This window comes from Metopolophium dirhodum, chromosome 8 (genome assembly GCF_019925205.1).
Source record: "Metopolophium dirhodum isolate CAU chromosome 8, ASM1992520v1, whole genome shotgun sequence".
Taxonomy (NCBI): Eukaryota; Metazoa; Arthropoda; class Insecta; order Hemiptera; family Aphididae; genus Metopolophium; species Metopolophium dirhodum.
The window spans coordinates 24,982,800-25,004,112 of NC_083567.1; the positions used below are offsets into that span (position 1 = coordinate 24,982,800).

The 21,313-nt window shown below is 30.5% G+C and overlaps 1 protein-coding gene across 1 annotated transcript in view; it reads right to left on the minus strand.

Moving 5' to 3' along the window:
• Positions 1–21,313, minus strand: part of LOC132950004 (adenylate cyclase type 5) — a 197,181-nt gene that overhangs the window by 132,981 nt on the left and 42,887 nt on the right. The gene's annotated exons all lie outside the window — the stretch shown is intronic.

The window sequence follows — 21,313 nt, forward strand, 5'->3', positions numbered from 1 at the left end:
ACATAATAATATCGTTAATTTATCATTATTATCATCATCGTCAGCGGCATTTTTTGTTGTCGTCGTAATAGTGTCATTCAAAGTGTCCGGAAGCAACGGGCCAGCCAATTGTGTGTGGTCTGCAGCAGCTGATTTAAGTGTAGGCGACGTCGGCACGTGTTTCTATAATATTATGATAACGCATCAACGCTCTTCGGGTACGGGTGAATGGTGCAAAGACACATTTTTGTTGTTTTTACTTTTTATAATATGAGCATACTCATCGAAGCTTATGCATAAAATATAATCACTACCTTACACGGTTCTGATTTGGTATATTGACATTTTATTATAAAAAATATTATTTATCCTTCAAATAAATGTCGTGTACATCATTGTGTTTTTATGTCGAAAGTTTTATTCCAAGACTTTTCGTCGACAATCGTGTCATTTTTAACAGAAAATATGGAATATGGATTATGTAGGTTCCGGGGAAGCAGTGGTGCTTTTGTGAGTGACAATTAACTTTTGAAAGATTGCGTTTTTATTTTTATCTAGTTAAAAGTTATACACCTATAATAATATTTTATATTTATATCGACCTCCTATTGGAAATAGTGTGCTAGTTTAAAAGTGCCAAGGGGCTCGGAAATGACAAAAGGTTCTCTGTATTGGTACCCCACTCCTCCCGGTTTTTTTTATAACTAAAACAGATATCCGTGGCATTCATGTCTTACAACTCTCGCATTTATATTTCTAATATATTAAGAAAAAATTCTCTGTATTAAATGTGTACTGATGATCGGCAGCATCAGAGAAATAAAATAATAGTAATAATACATTTGCGATAACACAATAAATTCTGAGCCACCTCTTATTGTCGTGTATCGTTATAGTTGTCTTCAACAAGCTGGCGTATAACTAAAAATTTTTTTTGAAAATAATCCAACACTTGTGTATTGAAATACAACGTTATAAGTTATAACCTATATTATATCACTTTTAAAGTGTACAACATTTTCAAATAACCCCTATGGTATTTAATCCGGTAGTAGTTTAAGGTCTGTCGCACAAATGTCCAACCACATCTTTTTGAAGTTCATTTTATCCTTTGAACGGTCAAGATATAATAATTCATTTAAAATTCAACTTAAACGTCATGTACAGCGTACAATTTAATGGTGATAAAAACAGCGTACAATAAACAATCCCACGCCATACAGTTTTATTTTGATAAAATATGATCTTATTTTCGACAAGGAAATTTATAAAAAATATTCAATGCAATTTATCTCTATTTAAATTATAAATACTTGGCATTCCTATTTATAAATTAGTCTCTATTCATAATTTTATTAATTCATTCCATTTCTTTAAATCTTTGTACCATTATAAACTTATGTAATTTTAATCTTTAATGCATAATAATATATTACACTATTACAGTCTTGATCTTTCTCTTTGAAAATGTTGTTTGACCAATATCATTTGTATACGTTTTTCTTGTTGACTCATCACATCCAAATAATTCTTTTATTTATTTAATACTTAAGAATTTATTTATCTTATACCAGAGACAACAATATGCGAAATACATACAACAAAATAATAATGCTCCGTGGAAATATGGAATGAGGACATTGAATTATTTTATTCTGGCACCAACACGGTTACTCACGAAAACGATATTATTACATATTATCATAGGTATGCATTAATTAAATGGGGTAGAATTTTCGGAACTAAAATTGTTTCACAATCGAATTGTTTAACCTTATTAATATAGTTTGCACTTAGAATTATATTTTTATTTCAAAATGCCATCAAAGTAAATTGTAATATAATATGTATAATGTATACACGGGGTGATCCATTTATCTTAAAACATTCATTATTTCAGAAAACCCTACAGATTTTAAAAATATTTCTTTAACATTATTTTAAGTCCTCGCAATACAACTTTTTTAGAAAAATATGAAATTGTTACTATTTTTTATAGTCATCATGTTTTAAAGTATTTTACTCTGTTGAATAACAATATACATTTTTAATTGTATGTTCCCAAGCAGAATAATATTCGGAGTATTTTGATAGTTAAAAATAAAATATAAAAATAATTGGGAAACCTAAAATCCATTTCTTTTGGTGATAGGACTATCAAATATGAATTATAAAATATTTAATATCACACGAAATAATCGAACTATATTCCAAGTTCTAGCTGCAGATATTATATAGATAAACGATAGTTGGTAATAATGTAACGTTCGAAAAAACATTTCCAATATTTATGAACCAACTAAATTCAATTTGCTATCAGAAATAACCGTTAAAGTTTGAGATCGAACCATTATAATATAGGTAAAACGTGTAAACTACACATACGCAAAAAACACGGTGCGCGACTTCTCGGCGTGCCAGGACGAAAACCGCGGAGGGTCCGCCGATTCTTTTAGGGTTTCAACTCCTCGGCGACGGTGAACGCTGACGCGACAAGATTCCAGGAGGAAAACCGTGAGAGTATCAGGACCGCCACGGTGAGGTCCACCGATACTCTCAGGTTCTCGTCCAGTGGAAATCCCCACAGCCGAGTCTTAAGCGCCTCCGGCCGATTCCTCAAGCGCAAATATATTATGGCCCGCTCAGTGTTTTTGGTCTGTTTTGGGTCTTGACGTCGTTGTCGTAATGTCGTACGGTTTCGTCTTCAGCGCTTCGTCGTTGTCATCGTCGTTTCGCACTAGCTGCTCTCCGCCAACCGTCTCGTCGTGGCCGGGCCTTGCCCTCCGTCACGATGGTCGTCACCCGCGAGGAAACGCGCCATCGACTCCACTTGTCCGCCCGTGTGACCGACCGGGAGAACGTGTAGAGGTGACCAGTAGCCCACACTTCGCCAACACGTACCTCTCCCCCGTGCTTATTGTGTCTCATCTGGTGTTTTTTTTCTCCTTTTTTTTCCTTATTAACGTTATTTTTGTGTTGACATTTTGTCTTTTTATGTAATTCAAATATATTTTTTTCATATTTTTTGGTTGTTTGCAACTTTGCACACCATATTTTCAAAAACTGTCAAATAAAAAAAACTGCTTATAGTATTTTATTATAAAATGTATTAATAATCTAATAAAGTTACTTATTATGTTGATATTGTGTTTTATTTCGTGTTAAGATATATACTTTTAGTTTTATTTATTTCAACAGAATAATGTTCCTCACTGAACGTGCTCGAGCGAGTTAAGTGTTAACCAACGGTGTTTTTGTTAAATTACAAATCTCAATAAAATATATTGAAGTTTTGGTCACGTGAATGTCTAGTAGTTTACCGCTGTAGTGTCCCTTATGATTTATGAAAATGAACCGAGGTATATACTATAATAATAATTATAAGTATAAAAGTTATTATATAGGTACTATACTTACTATAGTAATAAAAGTGAATGCTGTCATAGGACACCTGGTAGAAACGAAGTTTCTTTTCCAACAAATATTATAGATTACAAATACATTTTAGTGGAACCATTCGAAATAAAAGTTAATATCAATAAGTAAATGTGATAATAAATAAAAGTGAAAATTATTATTATGACTATTTAATTACTATTATATTAATCGTATTCAATAATCGAAATTATAGGCCTGTGATAAATGAAATATGATACGCATGTTTGTGATGTATATAAGATGATATAGCCAAAAGTTTATGTTTTGTAAGGACCGAGGTTTAGATTTCAGTGTCTGGTTGTGCACGGAATACGCTTGATATACGCGCCCAGCACTTTTGAAGATTTCCACTTTTTCACCCGGCACTATGGGGATTTTCACTTTACGGCCCGCTGGACGGTTAGGTTAAGTTTTCCAACGCTTCAACCGCGGTTGAAAACCAAACTTTCGGTGCAGGCGTGACAAAAAATATGTTACCTACGTACGATTTAATACCTATATATATATATAAGTATATATACTTATTACTTATGTTTTTATTAATTATAACAACTATAAATGCATAATATACGTAGTGTAGTGATATATATTATCAATAATTATTATATTATCAACAGTCCCTAAAATATCCACATTTTCGTACTACACACATAGTCCCAAATCGGTAAAATCTAAATTATTTCTAGATAAACACTTAAAACACTAGTATATACTATATACCACGACCACCGTTCACTACTATGCTGATAATAATATAAAAATAGCTACTCTCAATAACAATGAATAGCTTATAATAATAACTATAATACGAGTATAAGACGTAACAGCACAAAATATTGTTTACTGTGTGTCTGTGTAGAATGTAGATAATAATTAAAATGTGGTTTGGCAAAAAACCATTAAAATATAAAAAAAATGTGAAGATATAAAATTATACATAATATTATTATAAAAGTTTAATTAGAATAACACAATTTTTAATTTCGTACTACACACTGCACTTTTCGTACTACACAAAGTGTGTCGTAGTACACACAATTTTAGGGACTGATTATCAATATACACCTTTCACTATACAACTTACCACTCCCGGTTTTTTTTTGTTCCATCCTACCGATCGATCTAATAATGCATTATTATAGTTACCTATAGGCTATATGTATTTAAAATCTAGACGAGCGAATAGTGGACCAACGTTTCACGTTGTACCCCTTTACCACTCCACTCTGTTCATCTAAAATTTAAATATTTAAAGCTCAAAAGCTACTAGTTGAAAATTCGATTTTATTAGACATCATAGTAGGTACTTAAAAATGCGTGTTGTCATTAAAAATTATAAAAAAAGTTGTAGAACAGGATTTTTATAGAGAACAATTTTGTTTTTAACGACTTAAAATAAATATTTCCAAAAACGTTCATATTTTTTTTAAATATTGAGTTCCTTACGTTAAATGTATTATCCGATATATGATAACTATACCACATACTTCATAATAACATTACAATATTTCCCGTAACATCATTCAAACAAATAATCAATATGTATTTTAAAATCAAACTACATGTTTTGTTGGTTTCATTTGGTCTGCACAACTTTCTGGTGTGGAAATATACAAATATAAAATGATTCCTTTTAACGTATTTAACGAAAACCTTCAGTAGCGCTAATTAAGAAAACATTTTGGAAACATTTAAAAGTTTCTTTGTGTTTTGATTCTGGACCAGTCTATTATAAACTTGTTATGTTTTAGTTTAATACACAAAGTTTGGAATATTACTTATTACGCCGTAACTGAGAACGTATTGAAAAACTTTTATCGAAATTCAGTGCCCCACTCGATAGCCCCTAACGAACTCACATTGATAGACGATGATATCGAAAATTCAAACCCAATATTGGTACATTTCACCGTGGTACAAATTATTTTTGTATTATAATGCAATATAAAATATAAATTACCAATACTATCGTTGTCGTTGAACCTAGGACGACTTGATTCGAATATACAGTTAAAAAATGTAAGCAATGCGTACACTTTTCTTCAGATGTTCTCCCGTATATTATAATATAGGCACTTACAATAAAAATGAAATACACTGGATTATTATTTTTTGATCGTAGTTATTATGACACATTTTTTTTTTATGTATATAATAGGCAGTTGTATAATTCTGTTGGTTGAAGTTTAATGTAACTTTACAATACGACTCCGTTTGTATTCCATATTTCAATTTCAAAGTTCCGTTTCTTTTGTCTCCAGATTTTTTATTCTCTTTCATCCACAAACGGTCAAGTGTTTTAGAGGTCTGAAAAAAATTTGTTTCCGGACTTTTTGTTTCGATTACAAGCAACGCTGGGTGGGAATGTATAGAACTTTTATTGGTGGGCAGAGTAGTAGTAAGTTATATCGTTGACAGGTCGAATCGCGTTCAGTCTTCGGGGCATATAAACCTACGAACGTCGGGCGCGTCATCACACACAAATGGATATATACAATTGAACAAGACATAAAGGCGGCTTTATTGAAGCGCCCAAACAGGATAAAAAAAATTCCGTACAAGAAATGTGTGCACAAGAAACCCACGACCAATATTTTTTTTATTACTACCCTATAACGAGTTTTAACACGGAAATCCAGAAATAGTTGTAAATTCGATCCAAAGAATATAATAATACATCATTAATTTTATATTATATAAATATATTTATTTATTTTAAACTTCGCGGGGAATTTAATCTCTGCGCGCGCATGACATACGAATTGGTAAAAAAGTATCATGCTTAGAAGGACTTCCTGGTGATATTCTAGCACTTATATCGGTACCATCATGCTGGATCCTTCAAACCATCTGTGTAATAGGTATCCAATATTAACACAATTGGTATATATATAAATACAATATTCTGCCATATTTAAAGTATTTATATTTCAAGTTGCAATGTTGATCAATGACCAGTAACTAATATTTATTGTTTAATAATATGAAACTATATATTGTGATTTAAATTTTTTTCAATTGAACAAAAATGTGAAAATATTTTTCAAATTAGGATTTAGAATTTTTAAATAAGTCTATAAAATATTATAAGCTAAAATCCATTTTTTGCAGCTACAACAATAGTAAAACTTGACAAAAAAAGTATTAATTCGTATATTTTAGAAACTAACTTGGAATTATTTGCAATATTGTATTTATTTGCAAAATATTGGCACACTTTTCCAATCGATCGGATATAGTTGGTAGGCCATCTTCACCAACAATCAGTAAGTGAGCATGCACATTTTATAATATAGTTTTTTTTCTTTTATTTTAGGACGGATTTACATAATTTTATACTATTTGATAATATGATGTTACTCAAAATGTTCAACTCGTAGTTTTTACCATGTAATAGATAATATTGACACGTCGATATTTGTGACGAGTGGCATTTTCACAATCACTTCCAAATGTAATTTAATTCAATCCGCAACGTTTGTCTCTGTATTTACATATATTATTACCTATATAATATTGTTTTTGTTTGTGAATTGTCACCGCGGCTATTTTATAGAAACCAAACTCAATTTCGTTTAGCTAATTTAAAATGTTCGACTGGTATTTGAGACGCTTCTTAATTGTACATTTAAATAATTGCGTTATTTTTATTATTTTGACGTAGACATCATAAAGTATAATAATGATGTTTTATTGAATATGTATACGTATGTAAAAGTAATAAAAGATTAAAATAATAAACAGCTATACAAACGCTGGTTGTAATTTGTAAGTAATATTTCAACATTTCAAGAGTAATTACTGATTACACGTCCAATAACAATATCGTACGTCACATAATTATGTCTAAATATACGCAGGTAAATATTATACAGAGACAGTCATTAGCCATAGTCCTTATACATAAGTAGATTATTAACTATAAAATTAAAATCAAATAAATAATGTTTAGGTACATTTTGTACATTTTACTTGGGTCAAGTAACTACAAACTACATAACAATTTAATTAACATGTACAAAGGTAGGCTTTCCCATGTCCAAATGTATACATAACACGCTCCAATAATATTTCACAGAAATAGAATAGTAAAAAGTAATGTATGGAAAAAGTTTTGATTACTTTGTACACTTTGTTTTTGAACATCATATTATGTAAAAACTTTTTCTCATTTTCTCATTACTAACAATTAAAAATAAATATCGTACAATGTGTGTGCACGCTGTGTGTATAGTGTACCTATAGACATTATATTGTAATAATGGCAATGGATTTACCTATACTGTACTACTGTCTATACCTAACATACATAATATATTATGCTGTGTTTTAATTTCCATCAATTTTCCGTTTAATCTCAAAGTGTAAAATTCAAATACATGACTACTATACCGATTACCATAGTACCGTATATCTCAGTGGCGTGCTGAAAAGGTTTTTATGACGCCTATGGGGCGTTTAAGAGGGGGGGGGGGGTGGCTGAGTAAATGTGGCTGTTATATTTTTTTTGGTGAGGTAACTTTTTGACTTTGAATGTAATAACTCGCCATTGAATGTTAAATTTGATTTCAATGGAAAATAATAATAATAATATGCCAGATAACTACAAAAAACGATTCTGAGTGTAGACGATACGTATAATATCAGTTTTTTTTTTTAAAGATATTTTACATATATTTATTTTTCAAGGCGCAGTAGCATCTCCAAATCTATTTAACTTATACTCGGCAGATCAGCCCATTAATCCGAATACTCAAATTGCCGAATATGCCGACAACAAAGTCATATTCACCTCTCACACCGACCCGGACTTAGTTTCAACCTCTCTCCAAAACCACCTAAATTACCTATCATACTGGTGCTCTCACTGGCATTTCAAAATAAACGAAAGTAAATCTGTACACACTACCTTTGCTGTCCGCCACAGTCAACCTCCTCCAGTGCAAATAAACAACAAACCTATACCAAACTCCGATATAGCAAAATATCTAGGTCTTGTTTTCGCCAAACGTCTAACGTGGGCTAAACACGTTCATGCAACAAAAATAAAATTAAACAAGGCACATCTCAGGCACATCCTTGGTAAGTTCTCAAAACTATCTCTCCGAACTAAAATTCACATATATAATCTCCTCCTTAAACCAATATGGTTATATGGTATACAGGTCTGGGGCACTGCCAAAAAATCGAACATTCAAAAAATCCAAGTGTTCCAATCCAAAATCCTCAGACTTATAACCAATTGTCCTCCTTATATCTCTAATCACACCCTTCACACAGATCTCCATATTCCTAAAGTCACTGAAACAGCCAAGCTTTTTTACTACAAATTCAGAAACCGGCTTCATAACCACACAAACCCTCATGTTAAAAAGTTACTATCCATCTCCATCCCTGGAAATCCCCCTAGAAGGCTCAAGCGACAATGGCCTCGAGATCTTATAAATTAAAAATCATAAATCATAAAATCAAAAATCGTAAATAAATTGTAAATTCACGCCGAAGTGCCTTCGCTGGTTGGTAATAATCTATGGCTTTTTTTTTACCGTGTCCGCTCATTAAAAATTAAAAATTTTAATTTAATTTTTTTCAATAAAAAATAAAAAATATAAAAATATTTTTGACTATACTGAATTATTATAAAAATATTCACTCATTTTCATTTTACACTATAAAGTTAAAATTGTTGAAACGTTACAGCACAAACTGCTACAAATGACAACACTTTGAGGTAGTTATATTATACAATCAACGCGATATAACAATAACTAAAGTTCTAATTTTGTTCACGTAACATTTTTCAAACCTGTAACGCCGAATAATTATTCCGATAACGAGTGGATAACAATATCGTTGCGGGTCCTATAGCTCCACGGTTGCGATTGAAAAATTTCGATTCCGTTCCGCTCCGAACTAGTGTCCGAAGAACAATTATTAATTATTAATATCGTCGTCGTCTTGGATCTGCAAGGTCGAAGAGATCGTGAAACTGTGAAATCGCGATTTCGAACGCGTCGTCTAAGCGGCTGTTAGTAAATCGAAATCAATATTAACAGTAACAGCGAGTAAATAATGATTATATATTAATAACTACTATGGCAGTGTTATATTTTACTTTTATTATTTACTGATGTAGCACTCTGGCGCAGCACCCTTTGAAATCCAACGTTCAATTACCGAATCACGTGATGAGCCAATTCAGACACGTCTGAAACGTCTGCGGAATTCGAAAATAGAAACTCCCAAGCGCCACATTTACGACGCTCGACCGAGGTACGCGTATTTCATATTTCCTATGCAGTGCCGCCGCATCTATAGGTTTAGTCGACCCGACAACGATTATTATTCGATACAATCTGTCGTCGTATCATATATGGCACAACATGGACCTAAGTCCGGCTCGCAACGAAATATGAACATCTCGACACACCGCATGGACGTAATAATTTATTTATGAATACTCGTGCGCAGACGCTTATTTATTTTTTTTTTTTTATAAATACGCCTTAATTACCGGGGTTATTGGCGTTTCAAAATACAAATTACAGGTTAATAAAACATTTTGCATAAGAATAATAAAGTATGTAAAAAGAAGAAAAACAGAATGTATATAAGACAATTAATATGATAGGTACAATAAGTTTTCTGAAAATATACAATGTTTGTGATATATTTAGTGGTAGTGTTATAGTTTTTTCAGCAGGTTCGTTTCTTTGAGAATTTCAAGTAGAGACGATGTTCTCTCCGTGTTTGAAGCAAGTATTTCACACAGGTTGTTGGGGAGCATAAATTTGTTTCTGGCATCTTGTGTGAGGAGGCATTCAGTCAGAAGGTGCTTAACAGTCATCGCGGTGTTGCATGGGGTGCATATAGGTGGTTCTTTTTTGCTCATTAGATGCTCGTGAGTGTACAATGTGTGGCCAATTCGAAGTCTGGTGAGTATGACTTGGTGTCTACGTGGGAGTGATAGACGCTTATTTTGTTTATTACAAAATCAGTGCTTTATTGAAATTTGTAGTAAATAAATGTTTGTATTTGTTTTTCCTCGTTTTTTCTTTAACACGTATACAATTAACTTTGAAAAAATTCTGAATACATCACTGACAATTGTATACGAACAGTGTATTCATTGTATTCATACAATAAATATTATTTTCTAGATATTAAAATCATATAGAAAGCACTATTATTACTATTTGAATTAGTCACATCGCTATATTAACATATTATTATGTACAGTGATTATTATTAGCATAATATTTATTTATTCATTTGACTTAAATGTTTTTGCTTCGGCTCGTTAATTGTTATAATCGCAATGATTGATAGCTTTTCCTGGGATAAAATATAAATGTATAATTATTAATTCATGTATACTGCAGTGCAGGTATCTATTAGCTATCTACTAGGTATTGCTAATAAATAATAATATTATAATGATGGCAAACTTAAACTGTTGTAAGTGCGATGACTAACGAGTGTTTAGAAGTGTTACGATTATGATTAAAATCTTAAGATAAAAATGTTTCAAGATTCCTCCTTCCCTCATTTCTATGTATTATTGTAGAATTTAATTAATATAAAACCGATACTTCTTTTTAAACTAAAATTGATTGAATTGATGTAATGGCAATGTATTACATTACATTCAAAGTATGTACCTAATGTATTTTATTTTTATGATAAATCTTAATTTTTTTTTACATTTTGCATTTTGTTACTATTGTAAAAAAAAGTATTTTCATTAAATAAAGTTCCAGGTTTTGTAAATTGGAAACAGCAAGTATTTCTTTCATGATATTTTTAATTTAATTATAAATGGAACGATTGAAGAATATAAATATGTAAAGCTATTATCTTATTATTAAGTGCTATGTGCCTCTATTTAATTATTAATTGTATAATAAATATTTCTGGTTTTATCAAGAACCAAAACAATTGTGATTAAAATATGAAAAAAAACAATATTTATTTTTAGAAAAATGCTCCACTTAAAACTTAACAATGTTAAGAAGTTCCTAGGTATATTGTTATTTATAATTGATATTTTACTAAAAAAAAATCCAATAGTAAATTAATTCTTGGAAATGTTTGAACATTTTCTTATTCATGATAAACTTCAATCATTGTATTAATTAAATTATGAGTTTTATGCCTTGGATAGCAAAATTAATTATTATAGTAGAACTTTCAAGGATGTTCTATGTTCATGTTCTTGCACTCGGAGATATTATACTTCCTTGTGTTGACGATTGTATAAACTGTTTTAAACGGTACATTCTCTGTTTATAATTATGGTTTACGAATTACAGATATACCAATGTAATGAATTGTTTACCTGTGAGCTTCCGAAATTTAATCCTTTGATCCGATGGACGTAATTAGGCGGTTGTTGTTCCGGTCTTTTTCAGCACTAGAAATACCAACTTTGGTAAATATACACGCTTTCAAACTTAGCATTTTGCTGTAAGCAATTCCAGCATCAATGGAGTTCAATACAACGCTATTAAAAATAGTATGTTTTTACTTTTTTTTAACACTATACCTAATTCTTCAAGTGTAAATTACATTTTCCAATTTTAGTAATACAACATTAACTCTTTTCCCGTTTAAAAAAAAAAAAAAACTTATAGGACGCATAAGTAGGATAATTATTCCAACATCACTGTTGTAATAACCACGCCAAAAAAAAAAAGATTTAAAAGAAAAAAAAATATTATTATTGCTTACAAAAGAGTTAGTTGGGTGCCAAGTGCCAACTCTATATATTTTAACCATCGGCTATACCAAATTGTCAAAATTCTAATGTATTTCTCGTACATTTATGCGCATCGCCGGACATAAATTGGTCACCGACCGGTATATTATCCTTTTTGAAAAGGAGTATAGTCTTATTATTATTTTTGTTTTTTTACTTGAAAATTATACGTTTGACAACACATGACTGGCGTTTGGCATTGGAGTCTTTGTACCACTCATCAGCAGCTGAATTGCGACACCCAATTCCGAGTGACCATATTATATAGTTATCAGTCAACAATGAGTGACACTTGATGTACCTCATTTGGTGGGAAAATCGATCCTTGGTGCCGAAATTTACCCACCGCTAATGCGATTTAGATACGACTCTCACGTGCACAATAATATGACGTCTGGTATATTTGTGTATGTAAAAAAGATTAGAGTAAAATGCTAGTTTTTCTTAGACGGACGGACTCTATCAAACAACTGGCTGCAATTATTTTGTAAAATAGATAAAACGTACAAGCTTTTATTCACGAAAGAATAATGTAGTAATATAGCAGTAATACTATATAGATCACGTTTTATTATGATAGAGATTAAGACATTATTATGAGAATTTTTTTAATTCAATCATCAGTCATGCGTTTAGTTTAACCGTGTAATCAAATGTCACGCAAAACCGTTTAACTAAATTATTCAACTTCGCCAGACTTAAACATAATTATGTCTAGTACCCATCTATTTATGGCGTTTATTTTGATTTTATTGCACGCAATCTGTATAATATTATAATCTTATGATCATTCTTATTTCAATTTTATTAGATATCCATTTCCAATATCCGTATATTATTATTCTAAAAAAGTCGATTGATAATATAAAAAATAAATTGTATAGGTATAAATATAAATTTTAATACTTACTTTACTACTTCTTTGTCACCAGATAAATATCAAATATTTTATATTATTATAGTTTCTGTTTTTTAGGCTAATCAGCTGTTCTAAGAAGTTTTTATGAAAAAAATGTTATAATTTTTAAATAAACGCTTAGATACATTATAAGTAGATACTCAGTTTCAACTTTTCTGCGTTTACTGTTCAATTTTATGTTCACATTGAAAAACTTAATAATAATAATAATAATAATAATCTATTTCAACTCAGGTAACATAATACAATCGTAAATTAAAAGATTCTCGCATGGGCTGATTAGTGATTATAGCCATCTCTTTAAGCAAGCTTGGGGAGAGAAGTAGGTCTTCACTCTTCAATACTTTATTATAACATATTATGTCGAAATACTCATTCCTCTTATTATGACCTGTAATATAGGAGTATTATTTATTTTACCAGTAAATTCAGTAATCTTATTCGCTTATTATACTTCTTGCTTTCACTGCAGATGGTATACTAAACTTTATTGTACTTCCATAAAAAAAAATAAGTACATTTATTATGTTCCGGTCGTTATATTATATCAGGAAAGTATTTCATTTTATTTTATTTTTAAACTAACTCGAATACCTAAACATAGTAACAATATATAATATATATATACGCTCTGTAGTATACAATTAAACTTATCTATTTCCGAAATCTTTGAAAACCATTCTAATGCACTCGGCCGACAAGCTCTAGAAGATGAAATTGACCTTTTCGATTCGATTTCTTTACTCGGTCCGTATATTTTTGTAAAAGTAAAAACAATAAAAATAATAAAATATTTAATATTTTGTTTAAAAAAACGCATTCGCTATCATTATTATAGTACGAAAAGGTAATCTTTTCGTATTTCTGCTACTAAAAACTCAAATGAACGACGTATATATGAATTTACCTTTTACTATTCCCTCTGTTTATATACTGTAAACCTACTGTCCTCTGTTGTGGTTTTTTGTACACGAGCCGGTTTAGGTTAGGTTAGGTTCTTTAAACAAGCCTGGGCTAAATAATATTCACTGACTCTACTATGGTGATATTATTTCACTCTAGCACATCTGACCAAGAAGAAGGTCAAATTTTATATTTCATTTTATTGTAAGGAATATTATTGATTTCGATTTTACTTATTCAATTTGCTGTAATATCTATGTATACATTATAGTACTATTTATATTGCCAATACTTAATTTATATTGATAGTACCTAATAATTGTAAAATACTAGCAATGAGATAGAATGAACTTTTATTATATTGGGTTTTCAACCAACCAACGATATTATTTTTTCATTGACTACAACTGTTGGCCAAATATACAACAGCTTCTGAATGTGCGACACAGTAATTTATAATATTATTAGACAACCAAAGTTTTTCCTCTACCGCCGCCCTATCGCATCATCAAACTCGTTATTTTAATAGTATACAAATTACAAATATTTACATTTTATCTACATGTATATTGTATATAGGTAGGTACCTACCTACTGCAGGTACTCAATGACGACGTGGAACAGCACATAATAATGGTATCTTAATTCGCGGTTTATATGTGTATACAAATATACTGGCTACAGCGTATACCAATATAATGTACAGGTAGATTCATCAAACATATGCTAACCACACATTTTCCCTTTAATAATGAATTTTTGGAATTTGCATGTATATGTGTACATAAGATTTGAGATTTTCAATTATTTAGTTTAGAGAGTGCTTTGTGGCCTGCGGCGATATCGACATTTTTTTATCAAATTAGTATATACAGTGAAACTTCCATACTACAAGAAGTCTCGTGGCAACAAAATAAAATTCGTATTATCTACAGAAAAATCCGATGAATATAATTAAATAAATTTGGTTCCAATTTGAATTGGTTATCAAAAATAGTTTGTTAAATGGAAGTTCGTTATATTATGGAAGTTTTACCGTGCATGCACGTCATTACACATATGGATATCCTTTATCAACCACAAGCTGCGACCATATTGGACAATCAAATTATGGGGTGAAATTATACAATATTAAAGTACCAGTGGCAAACTATATGACCGGAGGTGGAGATAAACGAACGGACAATGGGTCGGAAAGCAGACGAAAATATAATATAATATAAGTACGGCGTTATTAAAATAAAGCTGGTCAGGCGAGAAAACGTGTCGGCATTGTTCAATGTACAATTTATGTTCCCCTCACAATCATGATTTTATTATTATAATATTTAATGAGCCTACGAGCATCATCTACGGCCGACACACAAGCACGCTCGCGCACGCGCATAACATTATATAATATTATGCCCAAGTTTCACACCCTTTATCTGTTTTACGGAACTTATTTTGATGTTTTAAAATATATAAAATTGACGTAACAATAATGTTTTTGTGTAATAGAAGAGTTGCGTATAATATATAGTTTTTTACGTGTATGAATATTATTCAAATATATTCGCTAAACAGCACGGAACATGATTTTTATTTTTTATTCCTCGACCACGAATGATTCAAAATGTTAGTATATCAGTATATATATCGTGATTTATAAATCATCCGAGTAATTTTTTAGGCTGTCTCCGAATTGGTTTCATTCAGCAGTAAATCGAGTTGGTGCCAGTTTGATTGTAAGCAATTATTCACATCATTATAAAATATATAGTACCTACCTACACCGATATGTATAGTATTTCAGTTTTCATCATTATATTATCTCATGTGAGTATAAACCGATATAGTTTTATATTTTATATTTAATAGTTTTTTTCAAATTCATTTTTTTTTACATTCAAAATTTAACCACCATTACAATATTTTACCAATCGTTTTCCATTTTTATCAGTACACGAAGTTTGTATGTTTATGTCACCTTCAGCATATATAGTCGAACAAAACTACACACATTTACGTCCCTGATTTCAGAGAAGTCGAAAATATGTAACATTTAACACCGTATTCAGTTGATTTCCAAACAGCTTTACATAACGTCATCAACACAGTGGCCAAAGGTAGGAGTTTGATGTTATAGATTCCATTCGTGTCAGTCACTGTATAGAGAGAGAGAAATCCAACAGATTGATCTCTTCTCAAAATTCAAAGAAAGCTATTCTTCAGATATCGGACATTTTTTAAAACTATTTTTTGTACACTTAGGTATAGGTACATCTCAAATATTAAACTGAAACCAATTCAGTTTACCTTCAAAATACCAAATTTCAAACGTGGAACCGATTCGGTTGATTGCAGGGACTCAATTCGGCAGGTCTATTTGTTTTATTATAAATGTATGTGTCATGTAGGTACGCACTGTGCGCAGATCGTCGTACATTCCTTTTTTTTATATTATTTTATATGTATACCTACTTGAATAACCGTCGGACATAGGGTTTAGTGTATATGGTATAGCTGCAATTCACGTTTACTGTATTGTCTATATAATTGTTGTGATTCATTCGTTTGGTAACCTTATCGTTCGATATCAAACTGTTGTGTTTCCCTAATAGTTTTTCACCATTCTAGGGTGGTCTAATAATTAATTATTACCAACGGATTTGTAAACAAACGTGTTCTGAGTTCATTACCTAGCTGTCCATCATGTCCGTGTGTGAGTTCTTCGTCGACAACTGTGTTCTTACAAAGCACGTGCGCGGGATTAACTTGACGTACCTTTTATTATATTAATTTTTATCATATACGGATTCCGGTAAGGTCACGTGGGGAAAACTAAGTAGCGCGATACAGTTATTAAGGTAACACACTACGATAAAGGCTGACGAGTCTTGTTAATTATTTGTTACACGACTTATTATATTTTATTATATTAACTGTTAAGTCAGAAGTAATATTATTATATATAAATTTAATAACCGTTGATAGTTATTTTGTATCAACGATTAATATTCTGTCCGTGTTTTTGTAAATTATTTTGTACATTTTACCAAAGGTAGATAAATTAATTAAAATAATCAACTTTAGTTAGTTAAGTTAAATCAACGTTCAGAAGTTAGTAGAAAATTAGTAACCAAATAATATATTCAACTCTAAAAGTTTAAAACTATTATGGAGAAAAAATATCAACTTGATTCAGTTAAATAAAGTTTCATTTTTTTAGTTTCACTCATTGTTTTTAATTATCACCTGGGTTACACAATTGTGTTTGTGCAACATTAAAGTTATTTTAATAACTTACAATTTTGTTTAAAGTTTATCCAACTATTCCTCCTTATTGTACAGTAGCTGTCGTGGTGGTTAGTCAATGATATAATATATTTTTGTCCACTAAATTGTTAAATCGATAAATATGTATATTTTGTTTCATTTTACTTAAAAAAATTATTGCAGCGTGATTAAATAAATATATATTAAATTAATTCTTAATTTTAACCAGTTATAAATTTCCTATACACATAATTTTAACTTACTGTGTCTTACATCAGAATAAAAAAATTTTTTTAAGAAAATATTTAGTATGTAACAATAGCGTTATGGTTATTGATATGAATTTTCATTTTACATGCTGTTCATTTAGAAGTCATACCCTAGGTATAATATTTCTAGGATATCTATATCTCCCACAATTATACACCCGTTTTTTTTTTTTGGGGGGGGGGTCCGCGTATATGATTTGACTGTTACACTGGGGACACGTGATGTGAATTAGGAGAGCGAGAGCGTATTTTGCGAACCAACGGATAACGATAGAGTTTCGACACCAGCTGTGCAAATACATGCTAATTACATGCTAAATATTGATTTAGAAAAAATTTCGTAGTTTCAAGAATTTCGTATTATAGTGAGGCGGGGGACACGGATGAATTAGGAAAACGGATTTGGCAAAACAACGGATAACTATAGAATTTCGGGACCGGCTGTGTAAATACTCGCTAATTACATGCCAAATATTGGTTTGGCAAAAAATTGGATATAACTATTTTTGATAAGTGGTGGGGGGTTTGATACACGTGTCTACGCTCCCCCCCCCCTACCATCACCTAATTGTTGATATCATAACTAATGATTATATACATGCTAATTATTTGCCAAAAATAAATGTTTAATATTTCAATTTTGGAGAGACTGCTGGGTACTTGCTTTAGTTGATACTATTACCATTGTATTTTATTATCCATTTTAATCATGCGACAACTCGTTTCACTTTTATTTCTGAAGTTAAACATATTCCTATATAAAAAACACTCTTGCAATTTAAATATCACTATCACTGTACATCATATTAGTATTTTCCGGGCGATCCCAACTACAGGAAATTTACTGTATATAGGTACCAAATACCAATCGTAAACCTTCATTTTAAATTATTGATTTACAACGGCCTACTTTGGTGCATTTTAAATATTATGTTAAAATTTAGCATATAATTATTTTATTACATTAACCATACACTATTTACGCTTTCCATCAATCTGTATTCATTATGGAGCACCGTTTCGAGTAAAAATGAAAAAAAAATGAAATTATTAGTTAAATTAAATATTAGCATTTGACGAACACTAACATCTATCTAATGTGTAATATATGTTATATATTTATATATATGTATAAATCATAATATACCGTGTACCGCGTGAAAGATATTAAAGCAAGGTTGGTACACATTGTAAATCAAACATAACTCAACTCAAATAATTGCGTACTGATTTTATTTTAAAGTAATCGACGCTAAAATCGAAAATTCTTAAAGTTATTGTGTCAATAAATTGTGTATTAAGAACAAACCAATAAACATAAGTCCATATATTTAAACATAAATATCTTTTATACATATTAAATTTCATACACAATAAGTAAAATCCTCCAAATGTCCAATAAAAAGTATTTATATGAGATGGAAAGGAATTTTAAAACTTTTTTTTTGATCAACCGCACAAAACTATTGAGTAATATTTAAAATATAAAAATGTTTTTAAACTTTATTAATCAAAATTTAAAAAAAAAGTATGATTAGAGTTTGATGCTATACCACAACTCCAGATATGTTTAAATTAGAAAATATAATTATTGATAATTCTCTAGGGCTAAATTTGTTCGAAAAATAGCAAATATTTTGTTAATCATATCCACTACTTATACCTATACGTACTTATATTTTATATTTTGAGTTGAGCGATTTAGATACAATGAAATATTAATTAAAGACGTTTTATACCGTTTTGAACGTGAAAAAAAGCTACAATTTTAATTACCAAGGGTGGTTTGTAGTGAATTGGAAAAACAAATTACGGGAAAATGAATTCAAAAAACGATGAATGTCTTTAGATATTTTAAACTCTCAGAAAATTAAATAAAGAAGTTTTCAAAGCTATTCATTTTTTAATTTTTTAATTAATAATTCCGTTTCATATGCACTTCAAAACTGTATACACAGACGCGTCAATCACTATATTGTAAGTTATAATTTATAACCTTACCGAACGTCAAAAATGGGATCTAAAGGGTAAGACATACGTGTTACAAATGTCAAGTTTATGGTTATCAACAAATAAAATATTATAATAAACAGTGTACGTAGTATGGTAGGAAGTCAAAAATGTTGGTGCCAAGCTGCACAGACTGTCCTGAGAATAATAATTATAATAATACATTATATTCAAACATATTATAACCTTATATCTCCGTCCTACACAATATAATAATTATATATTATATTCCCCAAGTATCAACACTGGTGGGCCTCCCTCCTCACGCCATTTCATGTTATGTACCTTATATTAGCTATCAAGTTTACTTATTGCATTGTATATAAGTATTATATATTATAAATACTCAATTTTTATCTAATAAAAAAAATATATATATTATATTACAAATATTATACGCTGTATAAGCGTGAGTAGTCTGAATGGTAATATGGTATGGCGGTATACCTATATCGTAACCGCCAGCATGCCGTTTATCGTAAAGGTATGCGATTTAGATTTTCGAAGTTTCGCGCGCATTCCGTATTAGAGTAAGCCATAAAGTATAATAATACATTCGAATCCCTTGTCGATGGTATATCGTTCCCGTCAACAACCCGTCGCCGCCTCTGCGCGCGTGTTTAATATAGCTCAATCGTCGGAGCGTTTTTCGCATCACAGAAATAGAACGCACCGCAGCATTATATTATTTTAATAATGGTATGTATAGTAATAATAACATAGGTTCGCTCGGTTTTCGGACACTCTCGTGAATCACCCACACGCACGTTCGAAGATTCCAGCATCTGGTATATTATCGAGCTTTCGATTTATTCCAAACCAACGGAAATATATTGCGCGTTATTATACACACAACATGCCCAAAACGTGATGTTAACGAACCGAGTAGAAATTCGAAAACGGTTGTATATAAGTACGCCGAGGGCATAGTTGTAGGCATTGTTGTATCGACAAGCCACCGACATCATCGGGCCAGAGCTTAAAATCAAATTCGATATCGAATATCAATAATAACCGTTACAAATCTTATTTAGAAATCAGAAGTAATATAAAAATAGAAATTGTTTTTCATGTTATTCAAAATGTATATTAAAATCAATAATTAATGTCATAGTTATAATCGTATATTATTATTTTCACTTATTATAAAAATCGTTTTCAATTTCAATTTCAGCAATATCCAGCGGGTCTAATCTATTACTCATCGGTAGGTAATGATCTAATAAGTAATATTTCGTTTTCTTAGGACCGTTGTACAGCTATGCGTTATGACATGTATGGAATGCAATAACGACGATCCTGTCCATATGGATAGAAGGTAGACATCAAAACTAAAATCTTAAAAGTGTACGAGTTATGAGTATTTAAAATTGAAAAAAAGAAAAATAGGTTTAAAATTAAATCAAAAACCAGAAAACAGTTAAATCGACGGAAAATGTTAGCTATGCCTTCAATAGTCCATAGAGCCGTGCTTCCATGGAAGCAAAAACCACACACCCGCCAACAAATTTACCGATAAACCAATACAACCATTTTTAACGAAAACGCTACATGCTAATTTAGTAATTAATTACAATTTTTAAGTATAATAAAATAGTAAAACCATCATTTTATTTAACTATAATTAATATTTAATGTATATAACTTATTATTAAGTATAATTAATTACAACATAATACAATAATTAATTTAAAATAAAACTTTATTTTTTTTTATGGTAAAAACTAAAAGGGCTATTATTTTATCAATAGGCAGGTAGACTAGTCCCTCAAATTTGCT